This window comes from Vicugna pacos, chromosome 1, assembly GCF_048564905.1.
Source record: "Vicugna pacos chromosome 1, VicPac4, whole genome shotgun sequence".
In the NCBI taxonomy this organism is placed as follows: domain Eukaryota; kingdom Metazoa; phylum Chordata; class Mammalia; order Artiodactyla; family Camelidae; genus Vicugna; species Vicugna pacos.
The window spans coordinates 98450866-98475564 of NC_132987.1; the positions used below are offsets into that span (position 1 = coordinate 98450866).

The window sequence follows — 24699 nt, forward strand, 5'->3', positions numbered from 1 at the left end:
ATTGTATGTTATCCCTGATGGGGTCAAATAATCTTTTCATAAGTCAGTATTACCTCCCCCATCTATTTACTTTACCTTCCTTTTACATTAGAAGGTTTTCTGTTGTGGTTTTTTGTTTTTAACTCATTTCCTTTGAATGTAAAAGATGAAGGTTCATAGATATGAAGTCTGATTATTTTTCCACCTAACAGTTTTGAAATTAAATACAGATTCCAAGGCAATATTCTCACATTATAATAGCCATGCTTTGTTGGGTTTTGGTCTAATATGTTTTTATTTTAGTTCAGAATTCTAGACAAAATAATGTTCTCCTAACTTGGTAATAAGATGAGGAAACATTATTGTGCATATGAGCTTAAATTAAATAAGATTGACAGCTGATTGATGTAGCTGTGGGCTTAAGAGGATCAAAAAGTCTTAGAGAATCTAGACCACTGATACCTGATCACAATTTTAGTAAATATAATTATAATGTATGAAGCTTAGCTGAGTTCATAAAGAGATATATTCTACCTGAGATTAACATTTTCCACTTTCAGGAACCCATGGAATTAGGTTATGCTTTGAACATACGTGCTCTCTATACATCTATATGATCTGAGCATTATAGACCAGTGTGGTGTAAGAGAAAAGGCAGGAGATTTGGAGACATGTGTATGGACAAATCCCCACTCTAATAGGTCCGGCAGTTTGGCTTTGGGCAAAGATCTTCTCTGTGAATCTCAGCTTCCTCATCTAGAGAATGCAGATAGAGTTTACATTATAGGGCTACTGAAAGTATTACAGGTTATATCAGGTCAAGTCACATTAACATGTATTTACAGATTAAAAAGTTCAAATATTGGTGATTTTGTATGATTCGACCTAGTGTATATGAATGAAGGTACTATCTCAGGTCATTGGTGACTATTGGTATTAACATCACTATTACCAGGAGCTGGACTTTCAAAGATAAATATGACGGACTTTTCAGTGGCTGGGAGTCATATGTATATAAAGATGGTGAAAAGTGTGCTATTGACAGCTAACAGTGAAGCCCTTTCAGTTTGTTTTGTTGTGTTTTTAAAGAAGAGACATAGATTTATGTGTGGATCTAATTTGCTGGAGCACCACGATCCGACAAAGCAAATTAATATAAAGTGTAAAACTCTGTGGGTGAAAAACAACATATTAAAACATGGATAGTGAAAGGCAACATAAATAAATAAATAAATCATAGTATTAATACTGGATATGGATCAGGTTATATTTCAAATGTATGAATGCACAGTGCTAACGTAAAGGCATTTAGCACATTTGGTTTCAGTTTCCTGTTATGTTAAGATAAGAGATCACTGTCTGCTTTTCGAACTATGGTCTTTGGGCTGCGGGTGGGGACCTATGATGCTGGAGAAACCCAGCAGGCTCAGCTTAGATAATCCAGCCCGTCAGTCACAGCAAGGTACATTTTTAAGCATTTGTATATATTGGGGTTCTTTTAACAAATACGCTGTTAAAAATTGTTTGAAAACTACTGGCCTATATTTTTTAGCCCCTTCTAACTCTAAAATCCATTGATTTTTATGATTCTGCCCAATATCAACATTGTTAAATGTCATCCTAGAATATAATTTGCATAGAGTTGTTTTAATCCTGGGTGGTTATAGGTTAAGTATTTCTTGATCCTTCAGTGACCTTTCAGGAGACATTCCAAGGAGACAGGGTAAAAATGGAGTGTTCTCTTAAAATATCAAAGGCAAGGAAAAGATGTAATCACTAATACCACATTAAATTTCTGTGCTTCCCATAAATCCCATACGTGTACACAAAGGCTCTTTCATTACAAATTGGTCACACGTTTTAGAAGCGACACCACTAATAACAACCCCTAAATGATATTAATCATGTTTAAAGAAAAGAGGGTTCGCTTTAGTAAAACATTAGCTAACTCTTGTTAAATTGATTTTGGCCTTCTTGGTTAATTGATTTTAAACACTATTTCCTTAGAGCTTTTATGATGAGCTGCACTGGAGGGAAATGACAAGATTTCTCCTGAAATACTGGCTAGGAATATCTTTCCCTTTTTTTCTTAAATGAGTACTTTCTTTTTTTAAGAGACTTTTTTTTTTAGGTTGAACTTTTAATATGTAAAAATGATACAATTTAGAAAGCAAATATCTATCTTTCAGATAGGTTTGTTAGAATTCACTAGGTATTTATGATTATAATTTATGGTTTTTTGATACTATAAACATGACAAATTTAATAATAGAAACATAACAGGGTGAAAGGTTCACAATTCAGCAAAAGTCTAAGAAAGTAGGAATGGAAATATCAAGTAAGGCTCTGCTTGTTCACTTAGGCTTCCCAGCCCCAGTCTCTCTCTTTTTAATGGCCACCATCAACCCACAACTCCTTTGCCTCTCTGTGATAATAGAATAAAACTTAGGTGGTCTTTTGACCACCCTCAGGCTCCAGCTGCCCCGACTGTTCACTCCCTTAACAAAACCAGGTCTTGTCTGATGTAGCACCTCACAGTTTAATTGAAACAGCAACTTCATTGTTTACAGCCAGAGGAATCTGATGTTGAAAACTTCCAACCCAGTATCATGTTCTCAGGGGTTTCACATCTGAGACAGTGAGTGTGAAAACTGCTGGCATCTGTATCACAGGGTTGCAGCTCCGTTTAGCGTCTGGTACTCATGTGCAGTTCACCTTGTGACTATCTCAGTCAGCTCCTTATTCAAGCACAGCTCTAGCTGGGGAAGGACTGAATTCCATTGTCTGCTATTGTGAGCGTAATCAGAGTTTTACCAGGGTCTTCCCGTGGACAAATTACCTAAGTTGCTTGGGAGAGAGGAATGTCAAATGAAAAAGCAATCCATTAGGTGGTTCTGTAGGGAATGCTGAATGAGAGACAGGGCCATTTAGCAGCCATTATAAAACTTTAATGCATTAAAAGTTTAGGGTCTGTCAGACCAAATGTTTATACCCTCTAAAATCGAGGCTCAAAAACTAAAAAAAATAAGATTTCACATAACTCTAATTACCCTGAAAGTATTTGGGCAGACCTCACTGAAAGGAAATTAACCATAGAGAAACTAATGTTTATCAAAATACTAAACCTGGGTAATTGATATTACAGAATGTTCCAGGTTACTGGAAATGTAAAAAAAAATTCAGCTTTTAGAAACACTATTCCTAACTACACCTCCTCAGTTCCCATAGTCTTGCATATCACAGTCCAAGTATATTCTTGAGGCATCAATATTATAAAATTTGTTTTAAGTTTAGTATCTTAAAATAGTCCATACTTACTAGGGATACAGAGGTAATACATTAACCCAACAGGAAGGAAGCAACAATGTGCTTTATCTAGTCTACTTTTCCTTACAGGTTTCATGTTTTTCATTTATGTCTCGAGCCTTAAATGCATGAGATTGAGGTTCACTGTTTCTTGAACTGTTTAAGTATTATTATTTTATCAAGAGTTATAATTTATGTTTAACTATATGATTTCAAAAATAACTTCACAAAGTTATGTTTGCTTTCTCTTTTAGCCTCAAGACCACATTTTCCTTTGCACCCCACTCTAAGAATCATGCCTTTTCAATTATAAGCCGAAGTCAGTGGGAAAATATAATTTAGTTAGTAGAAATTACCTTGATAGCCAATCTTTCAGAAACACATCTATCTTATAAATTAAGGTGTACCCATAATCTAATTTATTTTATCATTATTTTTCTTCTTTCCTCTAAAAATATTTCAATTCTTATTAGATTAGTGATGTGAATCCTAGTGATTGCAAATAGTATTAAGACACTAATCTTGGCTAATGCTTAAAGACAAAGGTATTTTATAGAAATTTGTATTTCTTGTTCTTAAATGAATATAGCTTTAGTAAACCATATTTTCTAATTCTTACTTTAACACCTGAAATCAAACTAGAGACATTTCTAAAAAAAGTTGTGCTATTAAAGTAATTGAAATCAGGTAGTAACAGAAATCTGCAAATGCCAAAGTGGAATTAATCAAAATCTGCCCATTCAAAGGGAAGTAGGGCTCAGTTGGATTTAGGAAGATGCCCCAGTAAGTAATCCACAGATGATGATCTCAGGAAAACCTGGGTTGACTGAAGTAAAGATTACCAGGAATTGTCATGGGCATTTGAATTCAGTATTTCTGGGCTATGTTTTTAAAAGTTTATAGGGTAATTCTGGTAATCAGCCAAATTTGGTAACCATTGATTTATCAGCTTCCATAAGACTGATTTTGACAATGAAAGCTTCTCACCCAACTGTTCTCTTTCTATCCACCCACATAACTGACCATTATCAGGTAACTCTTCAAGTTACAACAGAAGAGACATACTATTTCCAGAGGACTAAATTCATATATATTATTCAAATCTGTTTGATAGTGTCTTAGAATCATTTGACTTTTGTTGTTTTTTTAACATGAACTTGATATCAGAAAAGCTAATTTTCATACAGGAAGCTTCATGAAGTCTTAAAGTAGAAAGTTAACAAAAGAGATAAGATTCTAACTACAAACTTGCCAATTTCCATTTTTTGGTGTATCTATGTTCTGAAGTCTTGTATCTTAAAATGGACCATGAGTAATTATAGCATATGCAGTAGTAGACCCTGAGATACAGAAAACCACAGTGTAAACTATGCATATTCTTGAAGTATCAAATTTATTTATATTTTATTTATATTATAATGATCATAAATATATTATAAAGTAAAATATTTCATATATTCATATATCCTTCACATAGTCATATGGAGATGAGAGCATTCTATAAGAACATATAATAAATATATATGTATGTATACATATATTCATATATGCATTCTTAGAGAAAAAGATGAATACATTTCAAAAAAATCTCAAGTCTACATTAAGTTGCTTTAAGTTGGGTGTAGATATCTCTCATTTTTATACCATGCTACCATGTGATGAATCTATTCATTATTTTTGAAATCTAGGTGAAAAACCTTTTGGTTGAAATTTCAAAATAAGGTTTTTAGCAAGAAACAGATGGCACACTGGTATTTTGAGTCTAATAAAGGAACTGTTTACAAAAGTAAACGCAAAGTTTAAGGAAAATTATCCTGGTCTAGTCACAAGGAGGAGCGATACCATCCCTAAGCCTGAAAAAGGGAGCTGTTGAAGATGTCCAGCTGACCAGATTGTGCCCTTTGGTAGAGGGCTAGAGGAATGCAGCCAACTCAGGTCAATGTGGCAGGAAGGGAGTCTGATAAAAAAAAATTCCCAAGTTCACCTCTCCCTGCTTTATAATCACTTGCAAGTGTCCCAAGTGGCCAAACTCAAGTAGAAGCCAAGCTGTTGATGTTGTCCAAATGGGTCACTCCCAAGGCACAGAAGAGGGGGGAGCGTGGCGGTGGATCTTGAAGTGCAAGCAAGAAGATACCCACAGCAGAGAACAAATCCTTCTGATGCTACTAACATGTATACCTATTTTGATTTGCTTGTAAAAATATCCATTCATTGATCTGACAAATATTTACTGAGTACCTACTATGGATGAGTGCCTATGCAAGGCACTAAAGATACAATAGTGAACAAATCACACCATATTTTTATATTCATAGGGTTTTCATTTTCTATATAAACAGGTAAAGAGAGAAAGAAAGAATTTTAGGTGCTATAGGTTTTGTAAAGAAAACAGTGCATTTTGAAGTATAAAAAGCGACTCGTTCATGGGTATCAGTGCTGTTTTAGCTAAGACTTCAGGGAAGGTCTCTGTGAAATACACAAGAACTGAGAGGAGCCAGTTATGGGATAATTTGAAGAAGAATGTCTTAGGAAGAAGAAACAGCAGATGCAAAGGTCCTGAGACTGGAACAAGCTTAGTGTATTCAAGGAAGAAAACAAGGGGCCAAGAAGAAGATAGTAAGATAGGGAGTCTGATGGGAGTTGAGGTGGAAGTGGCAGGATGTGGTCTGCTCATGCAGGGAATTGTGGCTTATCATGAAAAGTATTTCTTTCATCGTAAAAGTAAAGATGTCTTTGGAAGTTTTAAGAAGGAAAGTTGTGATTTAACTTTTCTTTTAAAAAGCTTCTTCTGGCTATTCTTACTTTGAGAGGAGAAGCAGAAATCAGGAAACTATTTCAGTAGTCTACACAAAGGATCATAGTGGTGTGTGCTGGTGTAGGAGGAGACAGTGAGGAGGATCAGGTTCTGCATATGTATTGAACGTAATTCCTCTGTGGGTATTTCAATTTTATTTGTTTATTTATAAAATGAATTTTGAATAATCAAACTGCTTCATTTCCTATTTCTGTAATCAACCAAGTTTAGTGAAAACAACTTAGGACGAAACTTAAAAACTGATCCTTCACTGAGCTTTCTCATGATGCTTGCATAAACAGTTTATGGTAATCAAATTAATTGGATTCTGAATTTATACCAATTAAACTTAAAAGCTGAATAGATCTGTGAACTGAGATCTAATTTTGTTATAAGATTAATTTTTTATTAGTAATTGTTTAGTAAAGGTATATACTTTTAGAATAAATCTTTTTGTAAAATGATTTTATACTTTAGATTTGTTAGCAAAGCAACAATCAAATTGTGAAGACCAATATGAATACCATCATATTGTATTTAAACATAGTTTCTGAAATAGTCTTACAATTTAAATACAATTCTTATGCAGGAAGAAATGAGAATTACCAAGAATATAAAAATCTCTGGATTAGAGTTTTATTTTTAATTGTTTAAAAATTGGGTTTAATTTTTTTGTTAAAAAGTTTATCCTAAATTTTAACTGTTAGTTTGATTGAAGGTGATTTACTCAAAGGGAAAAATCAGTATTTCTCAGTATTTGAGTAAAGTTATCAGTAGAGTAAGGACAAATATTCACTAATTCTGAATTCTTGGTCCACAGTTTAACATTAAATAATAACAGCAATAACTACCACTATCATGTTTATTATGAACCAGTTTCTAATCCAGGTCCTTTAAACAAATTACTTGGCTTAGTCATACTTCTTTGAAGTAGGTATTAATTTATCCTCCTTGGAGTGAGGGAATTGATCACACAGCCATATGCTTTAGTGTCCTTACTGCTAATTTTATTATAATGTATTTATCATCACTTTTTAGCGGATTAACATCCAAAGAAAAGGATAAAAGTGAACGATAGTTTACACATCCACTTAGAAAATATTTATTAAATTTCTACATGTGTTATCCGTATTTCCAGGTGCTAAGGATAAAGTACTGAACAAAACAAGAAAAAAAAATCTCAACTTTTGTGGAATTTCCCCAATCGGTCCCTTTAAATTTTCTGTTTAGTTTTCATTCTGTTTTCCTTCTGGATGATTTCACACAAATCTGTAACAAGACTCTAATATTTATACCCCTATCTCAACAGATGTTCTCCAATTCTATATCTCTAGCTTAGATCTGACAGATAGAAAAATTAAAAGCAACAAATGTCTTTCTGAAACCATGAGTAACTTTGTATGGTTTATGTTTTTTAAGCTGTTCTGTAGTCATTTCTTTCCAGAATAGGTTTTCTTACAGTTTATATTCTTAGAGATCATGGCAGAGATTTTATCTGTTTCATTAATTATTATAACTTCAGTGCCTAGAAATTTTCTTGGCTTGACTTTGGTAATAACTGTTAACAACTGTTTTTAGACAAGCACTGTGTTATCTGCATATAAGATACATCATCTTTTTGGATACAAAGGAGCTGAAGTCTCAATCAAATATATTCTTTTTCCTTTTTTGTGTGTCTCTATCAGTAAACTCATCATTCTCCCAATTTACAAAGGAAAGAAATTCGGAGTTAGCATTGACATACATTTGTCCCTCACCTTACCTTTCTAATTGGTCGCAAATTGTGTACTTTTTACCACCTTTATAATCTCTTTGGAATATACATCAGTTACACACATGCATGCAGCCATGAGAGTACTCAAAGATGGATGCTACAACTGATTTCACTTTAGAAAATCAAGTTCTATATATGAACACTTGTTCTCAAATAAAAAGATATTATTCTGTTTCCTATATTTATAGTCTCAGTTGATTTTTTTTTTTGTAACACCAACTGTGCAAAGGCCATATTTAATTTAATTCAGATTTTTGGTTGTTTTAGATGGCAAGTTCAAGAAACCAAACTTTCCTACTATTTTTATCCCTCAGGAAAAAGTTCATAGAGTAATATTCTTAAAACACAATGATGCTATAATTTTGACAAAGTGTGCTAGAAGCACCAGGGACTTGGACTTGATCTTTCTGACAGTGTCCTGATTTGGGGCAAAAAAATGAGCTACAATATGAAAATTTTAAAAATATGGAATTTTAGCATAAACCATATATTCTGGTAATAATATATATCAGATTGGATTAATTCATGAAATGTTTAAATCCATCTAAAATAATGTTTGGGATAATTTCTTAGGTAGTAAATATAAATATTCTAATGTAATTAGCAAAGCCCATTTGAAGAGTAATTTTAGAATTGACTAAAATTGTAAAAAAATTAAGATGTATATGCTCAGACCCAGTGATTTCTCTTCTAGGAATGTATCTTTTAGAAATGTAGATCACAGATATGCTTAAAGGTATGCCTACAAAGATACTGAGGGATATTTTGCAGTAGAGAAAATTGGATCAAACTTAAAATACAGAGGTATAGAAAAGGTAAATTATGATATATACCCAGTATGGAATACCATGAAGCTACTTTAAAGAGTAATAAATTTACATGTCCCAGCATGAACATATTTTGAAGACCTTTTTTTAAAAAGTAAGTTGAAGAATAAAATCATTAGTAAAATTCCAAATTTTTAAAATAAACTGTAAATTGTGTGTATAAGTAAATTCAGAGAATGCAGACTAAAAGGAAAACTATCAAAACATGGACAAAGGTGTAGTCTCAAAAATGTGGTTGGCATGGTGGATGGTATGAAGATGAGTGTTCATAATTTTGATATTTTATACAACCAAGACTTGGTGGAAAAAACAGAAGAAAAAAATTTTAATGAAAGTTTAAAAAGCATGGACGTGTATTGAGTTTTTTTGTTCATAATACTATTACCTAAAAATAATACATTCATGTGCCATAAAATGGTTATATAAAATATTAACTGTTATAAAATTACATCTTTCAACAATGGATTTGAGTTAGAGTACATATATTTTCCTTATCCCTGGTTTTTAAGTATCATTTGGAAGGAAACAATCCCCATTTTCATCAACCTGGCTCTTCTAGCCATTGGCTATAGTTTTATCCTCTCGTAAGAACATTCCATGTGAATTAAAGAAAGTATAGTTTCTATTTTTGGATCTTGAATTAATTCATATCTATCTTTCATACAGCTATTGTTTTAAAGTTTTAGTAGATTGAGGTGTAAGTTTTTTTTTGACCTTTTACTTAACCTTCAAATATTTTCCTCATTGTTCCTAAGCAGGTTATCTTTTTGAACTTTTTTAAAGTAATAAATATCTTAGAGCAATGATTAACTATACTTAATGATTACTTATTAATACTTACCTTTTTATATTTATATTTTTTCATATTTTTATAACATATACCTTTGTTAATTTTTATGATATTAGTTGAAACTTCTTTATTTCTCCTTTATAGTTTTTATTCTCTTAAGCTTAGGATTTAAGTGAAAAATTCAGATTATCTGAACCTAAATTATTTCGTTCCTTTTCTTCCCCCATCACACTGCATGGCCTTCTTCCTGATTTCCTTTTGCAACTTTCACAGGTATTTTCCTAAATGACTTTAAAAGTCTTACTTTGCTATAGCGTGTTTTATTTTTCTTTTGTTTTCCTCAAACTTGGATGCATATTAGAGCTTTTCATGGAAACTTTTAAATTATACAGCTTTCTTGACCTCCCCCTCCTCACTCCACCACACACACACATTTTATTATTAAATTTCCACCACCAACATTTGGCCAGTATATCTATCACATGAGTCTAGGTTTGATTTCTATATTCTTATTAATTCCATACATAGTCCTGATTAGATAATGCTTGAATCTTAAGGTATAGGTACAGCATACCAGCGTAACAGTCAGAACAAGAGACCGTCTCCATTAATAATGGACTCTCCATGGCACACCTAAGCTCTTCTACAGACTTCTTTCCTATGATCTCAAGGTGAGTTGTTATCATCAAAAATGGAAAACATCTGAACAAACTTTTGTAATCACCCTTTGATTCTCATAGTGGTCTCAGCCTTCATTCGTATCTAAAAGGAGCTTCCTAACATATTTAAAGGATGGCCAGAATGACTGATTATGGAAATTGGCCTTCCAAGTTTACTTTCTTTGGAGTGGGTGGCAGCTGTCTTGGAGTTTTTGATGATCTTTTCTTTTTTAAATTGACATGCTCCCTTAACCACTGCTGGACCCGACGGTCAGTACCTACCACTGACATCATGACGTGACATGCTGCCTGAGACACAACTGGTGCTTCTCTGATACCATGAGGGAATTCCTACAGTTTGTGTTATTTAAGCTATTCTGTTGTCATTATTTTCCAAAATAGGCTTTTCTAAGATTTATATCCTTAGAGATCACAAGCAGTGATTTTTGTCTGTTTTATTAATTACTAAACTTCAATGCCTAGAAATGTTCTTAGATGATCTTTAGTAATAACTGTTAAAAATCTGCCCAGACTGAAGGAATATAAAGCAAATGAACAAACTGAGGTCCCTGCTGCTAAACTGTTTGCTGATTCATATTTTCCTGAGGATAACTTTAACCCAGAGGCGATGCTCCAGGAAGGAGATAACAGGCTGATAATCTCAGAAGAATGGACATACCCTCAGGAGTTCCTCCTGAAGATTCATGGAGGTTAAGAGGAATGTAGCACCCAGTAAAACACCCTGATTGTTATCACCATTTCTGTTCCATCCAGTTTTCCTATAAAACCTCAAGGCCTCAAGATGGGCTCACAGTCTTTAAGGCATAAGCCTTCTGCGACTCCCTTTGCCATGCAAAGCAATACAGCTGCTCTTTTCTTTGCTCCCAAAACTCTGCTTCCAAGTTTGAATTTGCTTTTTGGGGTGCAGAGGCTGATTTTTTGGCAACAAGACTGTTCATAATCTGGGTGATTAGAGACTGACTGTCCTTACGCTTTATGTGGTAAAGATTGACCAACAGTCAAAAAAGCCTGAGAAAATTTTGCAAGCAAATATATTTACAGCCCGAGTAAAACTATTCTGATTTTCCTCTATAAGGTATAGTTGAAGGATATCCCTAAATTAAATTCTCTAAGAAAGTATTTAATAATCGACTTATTAAAAAGATAAAAATTCAGAAATCAATGAATTCTTGGACAGACAAAAAGACAGAATATTTGTGAAGAGTGTCAAGTTTTGGTGTCAACAAGTTTCCAATTAGAAGAAAAATGATTGTGCCTTTTTCCATAGCATAATCTTTAAGAATATGAGGATGGGACAGTTACAGAAACAAAATTCACATTCTTGGTCAAGTTTCCTCAGACTCATATACACAAACCATGAATAATCCACTATCATGATAGAATAAACAACAGCAGTCTGATGATACATTACTGGCTAGTCTTGTCTCCTTTCAGCCTTCTGCTGTCATTTATGCTGCTCTTATTTTGTTTCCTTTACCATAGAAAGTACATTTTTTATTAGTCCCCACAGAGCACATATATGTATACCAATACCTTCATCAAAGCTTCTTTCCTTTCCACCTGGCTCATCAACATTATCAAAATATAAAGTCCATTTTGAACCAGAAATGAAATTAAATCATCAGTAATGAATGATACCTTTACAGCAAATGCCCATGTTACCCATAAAATATATTAAATAATAAATATAAGGAATTGTATGCCAAACAAATAGTACACTATTGCCACTTAACAGTATAATGGGGAATGTCAAATCTGTTTTAGAAACTATGCTTGGTTGTCACAACAAATGTAAAAAAGACAGAGGATCTGCTCTCAAAAAGCTCCTGAAGAGGTTGGAAGGGAGCTATGTTATCAGATGCTTAAAATGCACTGCCAGGAAGCAAAGAAGAGCAACTAGCCACGGGAGTTAAGAAATGCTTCCCAATGGCGGGGCCATTTGATTGAATAGAGGTGTGACAACACCTGGGCAGTGGGAAGGAAGTGGTAGTTGATGGGAAACCTATGCAAAAGACATGGAACTTAGAGGGGATGTTACCTCTGAAATGTACGAGATAGGGATTTACGGGGAGAAGTCTGGTACAGATGCTGAGGTAGATGGGGGCTATAAAAGGAAAAGTTTATGTCATCACCATCATATTACTTCAGATAATCATCTGCAAAATATCTGAAGAAACAAACATCAGCACCAAAACATTTTACTGAAGGCAGAAAGCCTATTAATGGGGCTTTCTTCTGACTCTACCACAGTCCTCTCAGTAGTAAGCCTGGTCCCAAATGCATGAATGAGAACTTTGCTGATAAGCAGCTTTCAACTGAATTCAGACATTTGGTAGAGATTGCTTCCCTGGATAAATTAGAAATTTCATGGATTTTGTATAGCTCCAGGCAAGTGATTGACCTAACAGGGGTTCATATTTTCTGAGGGAGTAAAATGTGGGAGTATGTGTAGCTTCAATTACAATCTCTTCTACTTTCAGTTCTGAACTATTATTCAACCAGTTGCCAGCAAGGAACAAAGAAATAGAAGCTGAAAGCATTGTTGCCTATGGATTTTCTTTAGACCTTTTTTGTTTTTTCATACCATTGGCAGAATTGCAAGCCACAAAATTTTTTCCTATATTGGAGAAGCCAACCAAAAGAATTATGAAGATTTTATTTGATGTCAATAGCATTAAATCCTGTGACTTCTAAAAAGTTTAACATGACAACAAAATAATTCTGTGATGCACATTTTTAAAGTGCCCAGAGTTTATTACAGAAGAATTTACTATAAACATACTAACAAATTAAGTGTCTTTGACACAGACAAGAATTTAAATCAAATTTTCAAAGCTTTTTTTTTTTTAAACTGATTTGCCAACTGAAACACAATTAGAAAATTGACCACAAATTTCTGTATAAAAACACATTTTAGGTTTGGCTGTATATTCTGAGACTGCCAGGTTCATAAGGAGTGACTAGCAGACCAGCCAAGTAAATAAATTCTAGACTAAGAAAGATACATTTCACAACTTTTCCAGGAAACATCCACTAGATCTGATTAAAGAATCTATTTCTAGAAAGACTGCCCCTGTATTCAGTCTAATTGGGTAAGAAGTGGCTTGAAAAGGAACAAAGATTGAAGGCGATAACTGTTCCTTTTCTTGAATGTTTAGTATGCACAAAGTTTTTCTAATTAACAAGTATTGTCTCAACTGTCCTCACTGCACTGAGTTAGGTGACATCATTAAAGTTTTCCCCTGGAAGAAATTTATTTTATTGCCTCTCTGGATTACTCCTGGATATGGACGTTTCTTGGTCTTATCGTTTCTCCAGCTATAGAAACAGTTATTACTATAGGATTGAGGTGCTTCTGGATCTATAGAAGTGATGTGCTAACTCTTATTTCATAGCATTGCTTCCAAGCACGTTAAGGAGCTATAAAGATGCTACAGAACAAAGAACATTTCTTAAGCACCTACCATATTCACAGATTTGTAGAGAAAAAAATTAAGATACTATATGTATTGAGATAAAAAGTAGAGAATAATACAATCAACATACTTAAGAGATAGCTTGCTTTTTCCTTTCATTTTTCCTTGTGGTATTACCATATAAAAGTTTCATAGGGGATATTTCTGTTTTTCTACTTTAGTTACAGTGTATGTCTGGACATATGGTCTGTCGTCAGAAGGTTTTGATCTTGTCATTTTACATGAATGTTTAAGTAGGTATTTCCCTCCTCCTTTAATATGTATTCTGGACCTGTACTAAGCAAATATTATTGTACTATTTCTTTGGTTTTCAAGGATGTGTCAAATCAAAAAGAAAAACATAAAAAGGTAACATAAACCACAACTAAACTAATAATCACCTATGGCTTGGATGTACAGACTGAGACGAAAAGACATCCTTGAAAACTAAAATCCAAATTGAAATCCTTTGCCAGGGTTTAGACAAGACTAGAAGCTTCGAAGGTTAAATGAATTCTTATATTTGCTGGTTAGGTCTTCTTACTGTTGAGACAGGAAGGGGACAGGGCACAGCCATTCAAGGGATGCTACAGCAATTAACATCAAAATGGTGGAAGATTCAACCCCCAGTAGGCCTTTAGGCTCAAGATGGTAGGAGATGTAACTTTGAGTAGACCTTGAGCTTCATTATATGCTTATTGTAATATAATAGCATGGTGAATAACATGCCTACAGGCACCATGACTGTCCCAAGGCAAGCCACAAAAGGTCAAAGAGTGGGAAATGGCCGACTTCCTGGGAATCCCAGCCCCTTCCCCAGGCTACTTAGACTGGTCCTTCCACTTACTTGCATATGAAGCTATGAAAGCCCAGAAAAATGGGCAACACTGCCCCTTAGGGCCACCCTCTCTCTCTCCATTCGGAGACGGCCCGCACTCTGTCTATGGAGTGTGTACCTACTTTTAATCTGAGCACCCAACCCCCCACATCGTGGCCTTTCTCTTGCCTTTCAATGTATCTCTCTGAATAAATCTCAACTGTGGCTCGCTCTTGAATTCTTTCCTGAACGAAGCCAAGGACCCACACTTGGCAGGGCATGTCCCAGGGGCTCAGCCAAGACCTGGGACTCGGCCCTCCTCACGCCCCACATTCGTTTTCCTGCATCACTATGGTGTTATAAGTAGAATCATGACTATCTTATTTTTCTAGTATCTTTTCTTGTATTAATTGGACTTTTGAATCTTCTGAGCTATGTTAATAAAGCACTGGTTTAGAATTTCAAATAATTATCTTTGTAAAACAGAGGTTAGAATATGAGAATCATTTTAATACAGAATAATGCATTATCAATATAATTTATGTCTTTAATAAAAGCTACAGTTCTTAGGAATTAGATTGTGAGGATATGAAGTTTTAAGACAAAATGTTCAGAAAAAGAAACATTTGATACATGAATTAATGTAAATACTTATTACATTAATAACTTTAGAATTAATTTGTCATCAAGTCCCGATATGGAATATAACAGTCTTTCCAAAAGGTTGAAAGTGGTAATATAAGAACAAATAAAATAAAACATTAATTTAAATGCTAAGCAATTTAGAAATCATAATGTTAGTGTTGTTGGAAGGTAAAATTCATTTAAAAAATTATATTTATGCATGATAATTAGTAAAATAGGATGGCTATTTCTACAAATATATTAACCATATTCTTTTCAACAATAGCTTTGAAAATGCGTTAATTCATTTAAACAATACTTACTCATGCTCAGTTTTGGACTAGACATTGTGTTAGATTCCTTGTGGGGATCAATTAAGTAGATGGAGAGAACACACAAAGAAGAAGACAGGATCCCTAACACTGAGGAGCTCATGGGCTAAACAGGAAGATGATCACTCACACATGTGCAACAAAATATATTAAGTACAAGTATTTTGGGAGCAAAAAGACAAGTCATTTTATAGTTCTAAAACTATTAGCTTATTTAGTATTCAAAAGATGTTCATAATGACATTACCCTTTGAGTCTGCTTTTAAGAGGACAACTTTGCCCACACATAAAGAATATTGGCCCACTAGCCAATTCAAAATTCTGGTCTAGCAGAATCATACATCTGAAACAGGTTGGTATTTAACATACACATATGAAATAGAGATGTTACAACTTTTGCTATTTGGAAACCTCGAAAATCCCTATTCAAAAATCCCCTAACAAAACCCCCTCTGCATGTGTTGGCAGTATTATCCATCATTGGTCCTATCTGAAAAGATCTGCTGCTCTTTGAATAAGAATCATGTTTCTATTGTGGTTCGAGATATTTCCGTTGTGATGCTCACAAATATTTTTAATGTTTATGGGATGGTGCTTCAGTCTGTTGCAAATTCAGAGCATATGTTCACCAGTGACAAAAACCAGAAGAATGACATACATTTTATGAACTGTTAATAAGTCCGTAAACTGATTGTTTTGTAGCCAAAACTGTTACTACTGGCATTAGCCGACATTCCAATTTGGATTTCTGCTTGAAAATGAGTCTGTTCTAAAGTAATAGCTCTGTTTGTGCCCTACTTTTGCCCAAAGTAGTATCAGATTTCACTTATGGAACATAATTTTTGGAGGAAAAAGAAGTGGGGCTGCACTGTTGCTTCTTTGTTCGTAGGTAAGGCCAGCATTCTCTGCTTTAGACTTTGTGCTTATTTCTAGAACATTAGCAGGAACACAAGGTTTGTTGAGAAAACTTGTCAAGCCTAGTTCTGCCTTTTAAATATATGGTTCTAGTTTGGATAGATTAACACCCACGGCATGTCATATCAGGTTTTAGAAAGTACCTCTGTATCGAAAGCAATTCATTATTCAGATGTTACTAATGCATGTAACAAATGAGATGGTATCTGGGAATATTGTTTAAATGAAAAATCATTTTAGAAATAAAAGATATTTTTACTTTATTTTCATATCATTTTCTATGTGCAGTTTCCATCTCCCATTTCACTTCCTTAAGCTCAAGACACCTTTCCCCAATGGATCAGTGTTATCATTAACAAATGTCTTATCAATTATCTGCTGTATTCAAAGTTGTGGTTTAGGAACTGTGCATATAAAAACGTATAAGAAATGATCCCTGTCCTTAAGGAGTGTTTTTTCCCTCCTGTCATCCAAAGTCCATAGGTTATATTAGTTTTCACTCTTGGTATTGTACATTCTGTGTTTGACAAATGAATGATGACATGTATTCTCCATTATAGTAGCATACAGAGTATTTAAAACTGTCCTAAAAGTCCTTTGTGCTCAGCCTATTTATCCCTCCCTTCCCCCAAACACCTTGTTCAGGGGTTTTTTCAGACATTTAGAGAGGCCACACATAGGGAAAAAGTGGCCCCCAAATATCAGCTACCCATAAGTAAGTTTCAGTGAGTGTTTGCAAACATAGATATTGAAAGGGCTCAAAGACAGAATGACCACGGTGACCTGAAATGACCAGCAAGGGCTTAGCTTAGATGGAACTGGAGGGGCACGACTAAGCAGAGAAACAGAGGGAAAGCTGTTCAAACTGAGAGACTGGCAAAAGGAAATGTCTGCAGGTAGGTGTGTATTTGGTTGGTCCTTGATATTTAATATTTGATGTTTTAAAAATTCTTATAGGACCTACCAGAAACACATTTGAATCATGTCATGCTCAGTGTCGATGGGAGTGAGTCATCTACTCCCACTGACTTTGGGGGAGTTCGTCTATATCTGATCATAGTTCATGTGTGAAATAACCCTTCCTCTGTGGTCTGTTCGTAATGGGAGGATTCTTAGAGCTCTGGGTAATATTTTTAGCCAAAATCAAGGAGTGATTCTCTCTCTCTCTCTCTCTCTCTCTCTCAGTGGACATTAATAAGACCATCTTGTCTCAGCTGGAAGTATAATAAAAAAGAGGAATAAGATAAGCCTGGAAATGGTGGGAGTTACAGAGAACAGATTGCCAGAAATTCACCAGGAAGTGTATGTTGAGCACCTATGTGTCATATATTGTGCTAGCTGCAGTGGAGGATACAAAAGTAGTGAAATGTATCTTTATCTCTCAAGTTCACCAATTCAAAAAGAAACCAATACATGAAGTAGAGAACACACAGGTATCTATGCTGCCATAGTGAACAGGAAAGCTCAAACTTTAAATGCTGAGATGAGGACTGTGAAATAAGGCCTGCATGAGGAGCCTTCGATACAGCAGAAAGTGTACAGCTCTTAAAAAATGTATTTTATAACAAATCCCAAGGGCTTCTTATGTATGTTATCAGTCTTGACACAGATTTCTTGCTCAAATGTGGGTCTTTTCTGCTGTTAGTCAAGAATTAGAATTCCTGTAATTATTACTGAAGGGAATACCATTAACTAGAATACAATTTCTCCAGTGGGTAAAGCAAGAATGACATCTCTAAACTATCTTCTGTCATTTTAACTAGGAACCCTTCGACAAGAGCATTTGGCTCTGCTGAGTTGTAAAGACCTAGGTTTAAAAAAAAACATGTAAATAACAGTGGACACATTGGACATTTTCACTTTTAGTTAAAGGGCACAGTTATCTGGAGTAAGAGTCTGATGGGTACCCCCAGCTTTCTACAAGAGGGTTATTGCCTTTATTTGTGACAACGTGGAATGCACTCTCCTATTCACACACAGTCAGACTGAGAGCTGCCCATGCTGTAAGCCACAGTGTTAATCCTGAGTCTGAGTAGAGAAAACAACAGTACATTTCATAACAAATAAATAGGTGTTTGGGGTCATTATCCATTTACAGTCATAAAATCTTCTCCTTTCCATCAGCAGATGATTAAAAAATGTATTCTAGATGCAACATCATTACTCTGAGCAGTGAGCTAAACACAAAAAACCTTATGAATTTGGACTAATTTGGAGGAAGGCCAGTATGAACTTTAATATAGTTTTATTGATTTTGAATATAAATATTAATTTGAGCTAAGAGCGAATTAAATACTTATAAGCTTAAATCTTGCTGGGACTGCTTCAATAAATAGATAAGTTTATTAAGGTCCCTTAAAAATGGTTTCATAAGCAAATAAAAATATTTCCTACAATCACACTTACACTCTTAACATACTTGGCAAATCTTTCGGCAGTGTGTGTGCGAAGGTGCACTTGATCCAGCCCTTCCAGGGATTTGCTGGCATGTTGACTTCATTAATCACGAAACTCCCCAAGGCGTGAAAATTAGTCATAGGCTAGTTGTGTCCTCACTTGAGAGTACCAGAATGTGAAGGGGTTTTATACTCAATTATGAGTATAACTTTTCCTGAAAAGGAAATACCATTACATTTAAAATAACTGCTCTGCATAGTATGTTACGAGCCTCAGTTTCAATACCTGTAAATTGTGAGTTAATATTTGTCCAACTGATTATTGTGAGGATTACATGTATATTATTTTTGTCATGTGAGGATTAAATATATGTGGAAGTTTCTTTTACAACTCTATGAATTACTGTATATATGTTAAGCATTGTTAATTTTATCTGAGACTATGACCTTTGTCTTTACATTTTCAGTAGCAATTTCTTGGAAAGTATCCTCAATTTCTCTTGCTCTTCCTCTCCCTCCCTTCCTCCTCCTCTTCCTCCTTTTTATTCTTTCTTTCTTTTCTTTTCTTCTCTTTCTTTTCTTTCTTTTCTTTCTCTCTTTCTCTCTTTCTTTTATTTTTCTCTTTCTTTCTTTTCTTCCCCTATGTCCTTATCTTCATTATTTATGATAATACACGAACGTAAGTATTAAACAACTTGTCCGTCTAAAATAAGCAACTCTTAACACCCCCTAATACGTAGGCCAGTATCGTATATGTTTACTGTGCCAGATTGTAAAACTGACCACAATCCTTTGCAGAATCTCCCATAAAGAGATGGAGTCTCTTCATCCCTTGAATCTGACTTGCTTTGAACAACGGAATGTAGTGGAAGTGACGGAAACCTTTCTCAGCTTAGGACTCAAGAGACCTTACCTTATTTTGTGCTCCCTGCACCGAAATGTATATAAGCCCTGATTAGCCTCCTGGATGACAAGATCCGCCTACTTCAGGCAGCTTCCCAGCTGACAATGCAGCTGCCTGCAGTGCATGAGGGGGCCCTGCCTAGTTCAGAAATATCCCCTGGTTGAGGTTCTCTTAAACTGCTGATCCTAAGAATCATGAACAAAATAAAATGGTTATTGTTTTGAGCTACTGAATTTAGTTATCAATAGTTATGTAGTAAAAATTAACTAACACCCTACTGACGATCGGTTATATAGAACTGAGACATCAAAAGCCCAAATCATAAAATCTCTCTCATGTCATTCTTGCTCTGGTATTTTTCTTTTGTTTTTCACACCATCAGCGTTCCTTTACACTTGTCCTGTTATAATTAGTTATGTTGTTATTAGAAAACACTAATCTTTGAAGATCATTTTGAACTGTCTTTATGTGCTCTAAAGTATTAGAAAACCCTTTAGATTTAGGGATATCTAGACTGAGCATGCTCTCGATTAGTGAGCAAAGTCATTGATAAACATATTAAAGAACATTAATTCCTCCTGATTGCTTTGACCAATGAATCTAGTTGGAGTGATGTAGAACCCCTTCTAAGCCTAGGATTCAAGAGACCCTATATTCTTCTGTGCTCCCTCTCGGAACCCTGTATCAAAATGTGAATAAGCCCTGACTAGCTTCCTGAGTGATGAGAAACCACAGAGGGGCAGACAGGATTCAAGAAGCACTATTCTTTAACAGGAAAATACAATAATAGGAGAAATACAAATTCATAATAAATTATAAAATTGTTGGTTCTACTATCAAATCAAATGTTTCAGATGCTTTACTATACCCATTCACATACACTAAAAGTATCCACATTTTAAAGTAAAAGACACATGTGAAAAATGTTTTAAACCTGTGTTTTTCATGTATACTTAAAAACAGTAATAATTTTTTTCTATTTTATAATACCAAACAAAACTTTCTGTAAAATATGGAATAGCATGTAAGTATGGAATTTAAAAATGCTAAAATATCTTATATCTTAATAAGCAGACTGGAAGATTGTATAAAAACTAACTCGTACACACATATTATACCTTCATATTTGTTTTTACTCATCTTATTGACTTATTCACAAAAAGACAATAAGCATGGGGAAGTCTGTGTATGGGGGGCTGGTGAGCCAAGGGATATATGGTATATCTCTGTACCTTCCCCCTAATTTTGCCATGAACCTAAAACTGCTTTAAATAATAAAGTCTTAATTAAAAAAAAAGACAATAAGATTTGTAATACTAGGGCAGACACACAGTCACATATTAGACTGTGTATTTGATAATAATGGTGGTAGAGACTGTTGATGATGCTTTTTTTCAATCATATAGTAACATCAGACCAAGAAGCCACCAAAAGAGAATAATTATGCATGATTAGTAGAATAAAATAAGGAAAGACTAGATTATTTTGTTAGTTCTTTCATAATCTACCAAAGTTGCATTGAAAATTCTCAGTAAAAATCTACTGAACAATAAAGAACAATCTGAATTAACAATGGCTGATTTCAAATTGTTTTCAAAAAGATTATTTTTAAATGCATACAGAAATTCTGAATGTGGCCAAATATATCTTATGAAGCCTCCTTCAAAGATTGAAGTAAATAATTATAATTTTGATTATTAATTTTGCTTATTTATTTATATCTAGTTAAACAGTGAACTTCATTCAGCCTTATGCTCAAATTATTCCTAATTCTAAGTTAATGACAACTTTACCAACATTAACATCTGGGATACATTTGCCAGTAATGTTTTCAAATTTAAAAAAATCATGGGGCTCATTGATGAACGTAAGGTTTTGTTGATTTAGGCATGTTTTTATCATATGGCCCTATGTAATACTTCATTTGGTTGTTGATGAAACGTGGAAATTTTTAGCACATTTCTGTGGTTTGCTGGAGGTGAAGACAAAGTATTAATGTAGGTTTCTCTGGGAAAATTGAGGATATAATTTCATAAGAGTATCTCTTCAAGGGCAGATATCAAGTTACCTATTTCTTAGCATCAAAGTGTGGCATGTAACTTACTTTTCTTTCCCCTTCCTGTTTAAACAGAGCAATTAGCATGGAAACATGTTAATTAAATCAATTCACACGGCAGTATAAATGACTGAAGTCTTTCAGTGAGATTCAAGAGACATATTTGCATTTTTAAAGGAGGTCATTAACCAAACTAAACTTAAGTTGAAAGAATTTCAAGCACTATTTCAAAATATGCTAAAAAAAAAGAAATAGATGCTGTGAGTGAAGACATTTTCAGGCAGTTAGCTAGAACAAATAAAAGTTTATTTTCAACGATTTGTATGTGATTTTTAGGATCATTTCTTTTACAATATCTTTGAATCTCATAAATCTTTATTCCTTCATTTTTCAAGACAGAGTTCTGAAGAACTCCAAGTTGTTAATTTTATCTGATTGTATTAATTTTAAAGAAATAATACTTCTCATTGAAATGACATTAGTACCTCTTTTTAGAAGGTAGGTAGAACAAAAATTGATGAACAGGAGATTGTAAGTCAGAAATTTTTATTCAAGAAATACTTTGATTTTTCTCAAAAATTTTTTTCTAGTCAAAATAACCTTTGAGTTCTTATTTTTTAGAATAATCACGGTAGAAAGTGAGTCTCTTTAAAAACTAAAGACCAGACCAGTACACTGTATCATTTCTTGTGTTTAAGTCCTATTCAGTGATGGGGATATCAGATCCTGTGCATGAAAAAAAAATTTTTCCATATTTTTAGGGAAAATTTGATGTTATGCTAAGATTTCATACAATTCTCTCTCATGAAAAATTGGCCCAAGTACATTGTATTTTCTCACCATGTGTCTCGGAATGTGTGATCTTCAATAACCCACTGCTATTTTTACCAAGGTGGTGTTAAGTCTTCATTGATGTGTCTCAGCATTGGTGACCTGTAATCTGTCATTTAGGAGAGCAGAGTTTAACTTTGTTTTAAATCTTTAAAATTAAAGTTAAATTTAAAATATATGTTTACTAATATGTGGGTATGGACGGCTTCTTTAGAATGACTGATAGGATATGCAAGAGTATTTGGAGACAATGATCCTAAGAGTGAAGACATATTAACGCCACTGGTTCCATGTCTTCTCAATCCTATATGACCCTTATCTAATTTACTTTCAGCAGAGAATGAATAACCATGTGGTAGGGAAAATATAGTTCTAACAATATGTTTTGCTTACACTGTCAGATACTAAGTAATTTTCTTCGGACAGGAAGGTCTATGTTCTGAGGGGCATAAATTTCACACTCATAATAAAAACAAGCAACAGCATTGAAGACCTGGAAGTTCTATCTGTTCATGGAAATTTATGAGGCAACCCCTTTAAATTTATATAGTTTTCCATATGTACAGCAAAGTGAGTATCTGATTAAAAGCTTCCAAATAACACTGCTTTTGAGGATATATGTTCTCCATGCTGGGGTCATTAGCCTTACTGGAATGAAAAGCACGAATTCAGAGCTTTCTGAACTCTCCCATACTCTATTTTCTCTGATAGTTAAAGCCTTTCCTCTCCCACTAACGATCTATTCACCTGGTTTCTTATTGCAAATCAATAAATGTCAGGATATTCATTCTGTGCATATTAATATACTAAAAGCATTGTATGTTAATCTAATATTAGGGCTTTATCTATATTTTCCGTGGACAAGAAAATTATTTTTCTTTTCCTTGGGTTACCAATTTATTATCTCTTCAAAATTCTCAAAACTCATTAAATCCCATGATAAAACAAAACAAAGTAGCATTGTGGAACCATGATTTATACAGCTCCCTTGAACAAACACAGAGATTCTAGCTGATGGTGGTTGTAAAAATATGAGCTACATTTCATTGTAATTGGTATTGATGACTTCAAACTGCACACAGAAGTGAAAACTAGAAAACAATGCATACTGTGGGATGATATTGCATTTAGATTAATTACTTATATGATTGAGAATGTTGCAATACAGCACATTACACAGTGGCTTGAATTAACCTGTTAGCCATCATCTCCTATAGGGAAAAATAACCATAAGTTTCAATAGCTGTTATTTGGTAATGTTAGTAGCATTGAGTTATATGTTGAATATCACATTAAAAAAAATTGTCAGAGTTGGGTAGGGCCAGTAAAATTAACTTTTATGTGTTGATTTCCTAAATTGTTACATTCACGAACAACTTTGAACTTTAAATAATGTTACTTCAAAAGTTCTATATGTCTATTATTAATGATTTTGCATATTCAGTGTATACTTGTGTGCATATGTCCTAACTGGAAATATATGAGGAGGAGAGCTACCTGATTATGCTGAAGAAAGAAAACCTGGCTAAGACTTTCAGAATAATAATTTTAAGAGAGATGAAGAGACTAAATCAAGATGAATCCCAAAGTATTAGTAATGGGTACCCTAAACTTTCCTATTATGTTTTCACATTTTATTTTACCTTTTAAATAAGTAGGGGGAGAGAAAGGGAAATTAAAACAATATTCTTTTTCAATAAGCCTCATAAAATAAGTTACTGAGTTTGGGAAGGGAAAAAACAGTGTTACCATCTCGAAAGATCTATTAGATCTCAAAAGATAAAAAAGTATAAATTCAAACCCTTCATTAATTTAAACCCAGAGGTTTAACGTTAATAATAGAATTCAGGAGGAAGAAAGATGAATAATAAATCCATTAGGTGTGACAGAAACACAAGCATGTCCTTGTTCATGCATGCCCCTATGCCCATGTGCATGTGTACACACACACACTGTGTGAGAAAGTGTCATTTCATCTATCATTATAACTCCTTGCAATGCTTTGTCCCAAATATTCTGCCAATTTTTCCTCCACAGTCTTATATCAGTGTTCTAGTACCAAATGCCAAGTCTTATTCAAATATTGGCATGGCAGCAATGTGAAAAATCAGAGTACTTAAGAGGAAGCATTTTCCCAACAAGGAATAATTTTAAAATTTAAATTAAAAAAATTAAATTAAGTTTTGTTGCAGCAGCATAATACTCAACTTTTCTATTTT

The 24699-nt window shown here is 34.0% G+C and overlaps 1 protein-coding gene and 1 long non-coding RNA gene across 6 annotated transcripts in view; one reads left to right on the forward strand and one right to left on the reverse strand.

Annotated features, from left to right (window-relative positions):
* The window catches only part of ROBO2 (roundabout guidance receptor 2), a 1146283-nt gene that overhangs the window by 561554 nt on the left and 560030 nt on the right, over window positions 1–24699 (reverse strand). The window lies entirely within an intron of this gene.
* Window positions 16152–19817, forward strand: LOC140698163 (uncharacterized). Its single transcript, XR_012075724.1, has 2 exons — window positions 16152–16267; window positions 19488–19817. It is a non-coding gene; the product is annotated as an uncharacterized lncRNA (long non-coding RNA).